The following is an 8,221-nucleotide window of genomic DNA, read 5'->3' on the forward strand; positions in this document are numbered from 1 at the left end:
ATCTAATCTGAGCAATTCCCAAGTAATATAGCAAAGTGCTATTTGCCATCTTTAGAAGATGAATACATCACTAACATTTATCCCTCTTTTTATCTTTTTTTTTTACATGTTCAGGATCTATGTCCTCCAATAGTAGGAGTCTTAGCTAGGATCAGCATAATCAATTCCAGAGACTTTCCATTGCCCTAGGTTTCCACCTCACCCCTGAAATTTCCCCCATTCCCGAGGTGCTTCTCAATACTCTCTCTCTTCATCCTGCCCTAACCTGATCCCTCCTATTCCATTTCCCCCTAGTCCTGTGGTATTTATTCTATTTCCTCTTCCCAGAGAAATCTATGCATCCCCCGCTTGAGCCCTCCTCTTTACTTAGCCTCTCTTGAACTGTTGATTATAGTTTGATCATTCTTTATTTCACAGCTAATATCCACTTATAAGTGAGGACATATCATGTTTGTCTTTCTGAGTCTGAGTTACCTTACTCATGATAAGTTTTTTCTAGTTCCATTCATTTCTTGGCAAATTTCATGATGTCATTTTTTTAAACAGCTGAGCAATACTACATTGTAGAAATGTACCACATTTTCTTTATCCGTTCTTTGATTGAGAGACATGTAGGCTTTGTTTCCAGTTTCTGTCATAAACATAGTTTAGCTTGTGTCCTTGTGTTAGGATGGAACATCCTTTCTGTATATGCCCAGGAGTAGTATAGCTAGCTCTTAAGGTAGATCAATTGTCAATTCTCTGAGAAACTGCCATAATTGATTTCCAAAATGCTGTACAACTTTGCACTCACAGGATTTATCTTAACTGAAGGTTTGTGACTTCAACCAACATTTCATTTGTTCTTCCCTCTGGGTCTTTTTAAGACTTAATTTAAGTATTTAAATAGATTTTAATTAAAATACAATTACATCAGTCCCCACTTTCCTCCTCCCAGAGAGGAAAATAACCACCATTTTCACCTTCTGTTTCTATGACTTTCTCATTTCTAGATAAGCAAAAGCATGAACTCTCTATCTTTTATTTTGGCTTATTTTATTTAACATAATGTCCTGAAAAGATATATATTACTTACTTATTCATCCACTGATGAAAACTTCAGTTGGTTTTATATCTTGGTTATTATGAATAATGCTACAATAAGTGTGGTAATGTGGTTATAATTTCCTCATAATTATTTTATGTGCAAATATGCGTAGTGCAATTACTAAATCATATGGTAGTTATTTTTGAGTTTTTAAGAAATTTCCACACTGCCATAATGGTTGTATTAATTACTACTTTCATGAGCAGTATGAAGTTCCCTTTTTTCTGGATGTATTTTCATAAATAATTCATTTTTTAAAAGTTGCTTTTCTAGTGAGGCTTATATCTCCTCTCTCACTGAAAATATCCTAAAACAAACTACTGGCCTTCATTCTAAGAGAACCCCTTATTTTCTGATTGTATTCATTTTCAGTGGTATGAAAAAATATATTTTAGTGCTGCTATGAATTGTGTTCACAATGAAATATAATGCAATGCATATCATTTCTAGCACCTCAGTGAATGGCCAGATTTGAAAATGAAAGCATTAGAGGGGTTTCATGTTAAAATTAAGTCTTTAGAGTGATCTAATGTATGTACCACTCCCAGTCCTTTCCAATACCGAGCAGCTCACTCTAGCTGTACCACTAGAAAAGCCCAGGAATTTAAAGAGATACAAATAGGAAAAGAAGCCAAATGTTCCTTATTTGCAGATGATATGATATACCTAAGAGATCCTAAAATTTTTACCAGTAAAGTTCTAGAAATGAGGAAGAAGGGTACAAAATCAACCTACAAAAATAAATACCCTTTCTATCTCCAATAACAAACCTATGGAGAAAGACAGCGTAGAAACACACCCATGCCCAATAGCCTTGAAAAAGAACTAGGACTGCATTTAACCAAGGACATGAAAGACTCTTAGAATGAAAACTTTAAAATTCCAAAGAAAGAGATTGATGAGGATACAAAAAAAAACAGAGCAAACAAAAACCCCTCATGCTCACAGGCTCATAGGCACAATATAAGTTAAAAATAACTACCATATGATTCAGTAATTGTACTATGGATATTTGCAAATAAAATTGTGAAAGCTACTATTCTACTATACCAAAAATCAATTTAGAAAGTCAACGCAGTCCCAATCGAAATCCTCATGCATGGCATTCTTCACAAAATAGAAAAAGAAATCATATGGAATCACAAAAGACTCCAGATACACAGATCAATACAGCGCAATTAGAAAAGATGTATACTGCCAAGGTGAGCATATAAAGAAATCACTTCCACACCTATGTTTCAGGGAACATTCTAGAAGAGGTCGCAGAAAGAAGTAAAAGTCAGAGGATCTGAGACTTGCCATGAGATTGTGTCTCCTCATAGCATCAGAAGGTACACCCGTAAAGTCTCAAAATATAAACCAAACAAGAAGGACACCAAGGAACATGTGCTTGTCTTTCTGAGTCTGGGTTACCTCACTCAAAATGTTTATTTTTCTAGTTGTTTCCATTTGCATGCAAATTTCATGATGCAGGGTTGGGGGGCATTGTTGTTGTGGTTTTAACAGTTGAGTAATACACCATTGTATACATGCATTAAATTTTTTATCCTTTCTTTGGTTTCCAGATTCTGGCTATTATTATGAATAAAGCCACACTTCAAATAAAGATTTCTTTCATTCTATATATAATTTGGCATTTACAACTTTATAGTTTGCAAATTACAGCATAAATCCTATTAAACCCAAAGTAAGTGAATCCTGATGCAATGGCTCAGCTAGCCTGATCCCAACCCCATCCTTTTTAATATCATCTGAAATGAGACAGGTAGGGGAGGGAACATCAGGAAGCAAATGACAGTGCTTTCAGTCACTTGACTGTAACCTTAAGGAATAGTTTATAGAAATATTGATTGTGTAAATATTCATTTAGCTTCTAGCATCGTGAGAGGCATTTGTTAATTGAAACTCTCAGGAACCCCGGCTCTACTATGTTCCTCTGTAAACCAAACCCATCTCCACCCAAGTGTCGGCTCAGTCTATCCTGTTCATTTTATATTCAGTTATTCATTCAACAAGCTGTCAGGGCACATTATATCTTAAGCCACAGTGTGCAAGGCACACTTTCTTCCAATTTTAAGGGAGATGAATTTGAAGATAACCAAGGATATTATAAATAGTTCCACACGATTTTCAGAAAATTAGAAAAGGGATGCCAAAGCTGGCTGTGGTAACGAGTGACATTAGATAGTCTTTAATGGTGATTGTGGAAATAATGTTTGAATTGGCAGTAAATGGGGTACCAGTAAAAAGCCATTTGTACATATGTTTGGGAAGAAATACTTCAAATGCAACAAACAGTATGTGCAAAATTGCAAGGGACGGCTTGGAGTATTACCAAGATCCTAAACATACAGACACAGTCATGTCCTCAGAGCAGGGTGAGACATACATAGCAGAAAATGAGGTGCAAATGACAGCAACCTCATCAGTAACTCTGCCACTGAGCCTTAAGGGAGGAAAGACTTCTTTTGGTTCTTGGCATCAGAGTTTATAGTACATGGTTGACTGGCTACACTGTTTCTAGGTCTATGATGAGCCAAAGCACCATGCAGGAAAGGCCTGGTAGAGCAGAGCTGCTTTTCCTATGGATCCAGGAAAAGAAAAAAAAAATCCTTGCTTCAAGCCATGTTTTTTCTTCCTTTAATTCCATTGGGCCTCTAGATTTTGGATGTTACTGCCTGTATTCAGGTTATCCCTTCTCTGTTCCTTTAATGTTACCTGAAAATGTCCTCACAGACTTAGGCAGCCAGATGCATTGATCTCCTGGGTGTCTGTCAATCCAGTCAAATTGACAATCACAACTAACTACCCGAAGTAGCATTGCATGGGAGTTCTGAGGCAAGACTATAATGCGTATGGATGTTATTCGAAATGCCATGGACTATTCCCTTGTGAAGTCCCAACAATACTTGAAATTTAATATGTCTAGAGCCAATGCATCATCATTCCTTCATAAACACATTTATGCTTCTGTGTTGGCCAGTTTTGTCAATAAAACCATCCTACTTCCCACTACACAAAATCTCCATTCTGATGTTATTCTTTCATTATTTCCAAATATTGTCAACTACTAACATCTATCGATCAGTTCTTCCTCCTAAATATCACCCACTACAAGACCTTTTGCATATCACTCCACTGCCTCAGCTCACTTGCTGTACACCCTTTCAGGGATCATATAACCCCTTTAGTCTTAAAAGATCCACGGTGTGTGGTTTATCTCTTTAAGCTATATCTTATACAGAAACAATGATTCCTAAACAAACATCTGTCATTCTCCTCCTCTGGCCAAGTTCTCTATTAATTCACCGATGCATGTAAGATAAATTTTGCACCCTTAGGCATGGAATTCAGAGGTCCTTAACATTTGACTCTTAGCTCCAGCTCCAATCTCCAACTTGCCACACAAATTAATTCCACAACAAAACTGAAACCACCTTCAATTTTCTTTACATTCCCACTGTTCAGAGCTGTATTCTTTATGCAATCGCTTTAGGTGACAAATATGAAATCAAGGAACCAGGGAGTTTAAGCAGACATGCTCACCAAAGACATGTTCCTGAGCCCATAAAAATTTCAAAATTTTCCCTAGTTCTGTCCCTGATCTGCTCTTCTTCCATTTGTCTTTTATATTGACTCTTGTGGTTATTTCTTAAGTGAATAGCTAATGAATGACTATGATTTGCTTATGTATTCTAAGTATCCTATCAATAGTTGTTGGATAAATGAATAAAATAAGTCTGGAGTTTACAACTGTCTAATGAAACTATCATCTGCTGTGTGCTTCTGTGCATTTATCATTGCTTCATTTGCTAATTGTCTTGCCATTTCTTGAGTGACTTTTAAATGCTTTTAATCCATATTTAAAATGTTGAGAATGAAATGTAATCAGAAATACAGTTTTGGCATGCAATAAATCACAGAGGGTTAAATGTAACTTGAATAAACCAAACACATGATTATGTTAAGAAATAACATGCTAGACTCTTTAGATCAGTGATTCCCAACATTCCTAATGCTACAACCCTGTAATACTGTTCCTCGTGTTGTAGTGACCTTGCCCCAGCCATAAAATTATTTCATTTCTACTTCATAATTGTAATTTGCTACAGTTATGAATCTTAATGTAGATATCTTATATGCAGGATGTCTTTATATAAGACCAATGTCAAAAGATCATTTGACCTCAAGGAGTCCCGACCCACAGGTTGAAAATCTCTGCTTTAGATAGAAAATGATAACTGAGCCATATATTCATTTACTGACTATTACTAAATGTGGTAATAATTTTAAAATACAGAAGCAAAGGGATTCAACATGAAGTGATAACTAATGTCTTTTGTATTTACATACTGAGTGAATCTCCCAAATGATGGCACAAATATGTCTACTATTCTATTAAACAAACACTAAGAATATTTGGTGCCCAAGAAACTGATTAATTTTATGTATTCTTAGTCTAGTTTAGTTCTTTAAAATGCTTTGCAACATTTGGAGCTTCAAATTTGATTTTCATTGAATCTGTAGGTTGCTTTTGGTAAGGTGGTCATTTTCACTATGTTAATCCTACTGATCTATAAGCATGGGAGATCGTTCCAACTTCTGATATCATCTTCAGTTCCTTTCTTCAGAGACTTGAAGTACCACAGAGCAGTAGTGATTAAAAACTGCAAGGTATAGGTACAGAGACAGAAAGCTCTATCAATGGACTAGAATTGAACACACAGAAATAAATCCACACGCCTATGGACACTTGACATTTGACCAAGAAGCCAAAACCATAGAGTGGAAAGAGAAAGCATCTTCAACAAGTAGTGCTGATCTAACTGGTGGGCTGCATGTGAAAGAATGAAAACTGATTCATATTTATCACCTTGTACAAAGCTCAAGTCCAAGTGGACCGCAGATCTCAACATAAAGCCAAATACACTGAATCAGATAGAAGAGAAAGTGAAAAATGGTCATTAGAGGCAGATGTAGGGAAGTAACTGGTGTGGAGAGGGGATGGGAAGGGGAATGGAAAGGATTCAGGGTCAGGTGTAGAGAGGGACAGGAGAGATGGCAAAATGGCCATGAGAATGAATGGAAACCTGCAACTGACTGAGGGCAGGGCATCCCCATGATGTGAGAGGCCTAGGATAAGGGAAGCATCCAAGAATAAGTGGGGGTGTGACCTTAGCTGTGACTCAAAGCACTGGGAATATGGAACCTAAAGTGGCCACCTCTTGTAGGCAGTGGAGTGATAGGGACACCAACCCACCTACAAAACTTTCGACCCCTGATTAATACTATCTACAAGTAATGCAGTGATGGAGAGGAAGGCATGGAGCAGATACTGAGGGAATGGCCAACCAGTGACTGGCCCAAATTGAGACCCATCCCATGGGCAAGAAACAATCTCTGAGACTATTAATGATACTTTGTTATGCTTACAGAAAGGAGTCTAACATGAATGTCCACTGAGAGGCTCCACCCAGCAGCTGACTCAAATGGATGCACATACTCACAGTAAAACAGTGGATGGAGCCTGGGGACTTTTATGAAAGAGCAGGAAGAAGAAATGTGGACCTAAGGGGATAGGAACTTCACATGAACACCAACAGAATCAACTAAACTTTGGGGCTCTCAAAAACAGAACCAGCACCAAAGAACATGCATAGGCTAGACCTAAGCCTCCCGACACATATGTAGCAGATGTGCAGCTTGGTCTTCATGTGGGTCTCGAACAACTGGAGCAGGGGCTATCCCCAAAACTGTTGCCTGTATGTGGGATATGTACCTCTATCTGTGCTGCCTATTTGGCCTTAGTGGGAAAGGAAGCACCTATCCTCACAGACACTTGCCAAGGTGGGGGGATTCCCAGGAGTGGGGAACCCACCTGCTCAAAGGAAAAGGGCAGGGGGTATGGGGGAAGTTTGTGTGAAGAGATGAGTTAGATGGGACAATGAGCAGGATGTGAAGTGAATACGTAAAATATATTTTTTAAATTAAAATATTGATTTTCTGTTGTCTTTTTTTTTAATCTTCTGAATTTAGTCCAAGGCTACAATTCGTTCCCGCGTCCCTCTGCTAAGGTACAGTATGCAAATTCTGCTTGCCACAGAAAATGCTGTTCTGATGATGCTCCACGAAATGTTTTAATTAATGAAATGGGACTGTGCTTCTGCTTAGAATGAGACTGTGTCTATTTCACAGTATAACAAATCCTGACTGAGAATATCCTAAATTCTGCAAGCCCACTCTTCATCACGGTTTTCTATAACTCTTTTGAAAAGGCATGCTTATTGGAAGTTTCCAGATAGACTTTCAAGTACAGATGGCAATCATGTTCATACAAAAAATCTGGAGACTACAGTCATGTACTTTAATTTACCTTATTTGTTCTAAAATGCCTATCATTGCTTTTCAATTGTTTTCAGCCATCATTTCTAAGCCACTGAATTCAGCTTCTCATTCGTTTTCACTTCTGAGCAGAATGATACTATGGTACCTTCTTTCTTTGGTTTGAGGGCTACACCACAAAATGTAAAAAGCACTGTGAGTTCTAATAACTGAGTTTTCAATGAGTATACATATATTTAATGCATAAGCCATTAGAAAATTCGGCATGCAATTAATTTTATAGGTTTTCATTGTGTGATTCATATGTATGTGGCATAAGCATTTTTAGACTAACATAGATTTACTTGAATATTTTCAGAACACTTAATATACATGCCTCACTAGAACTACAACTCAGTCACAGGAGGACATTGGAATTAAATGAAAAATGATGTATTCAAGTTCATGCACATAAGCTATTTAAGAAAATAGGCTGCACCAAAACAATAGGAAAGCCATGTTACAGATTGTTTTTATTTATGCAAATTTATAAGTTGGGCATGATCTTTTATTTTGTGATTAAATTTCCAAAGGGCATTTTTGACATTCACATTAGCTTAGTTTGAGTGGAAATTAATTTCCTCTTGACAAGTGTTATGAGTTTCAAAATATCCCCTGTGCACTTGTTTGATGCAAAGGTTATTTGTATTACAAATGTTCATGATGAAAAATCTAAGCTTTATTATGCTTATATATCTTTATACACAAAGCACCATTTTTGAGTTAATGTGATCAGTATTGTATACTCAGTAT

This window comes from Arvicanthis niloticus, chromosome 16 (assembly GCF_011762505.2).
Source record: "Arvicanthis niloticus isolate mArvNil1 chromosome 16, mArvNil1.pat.X, whole genome shotgun sequence".
NCBI lineage: Eukaryota > Metazoa > Chordata > Mammalia > Rodentia > Muridae > Arvicanthis > Arvicanthis niloticus.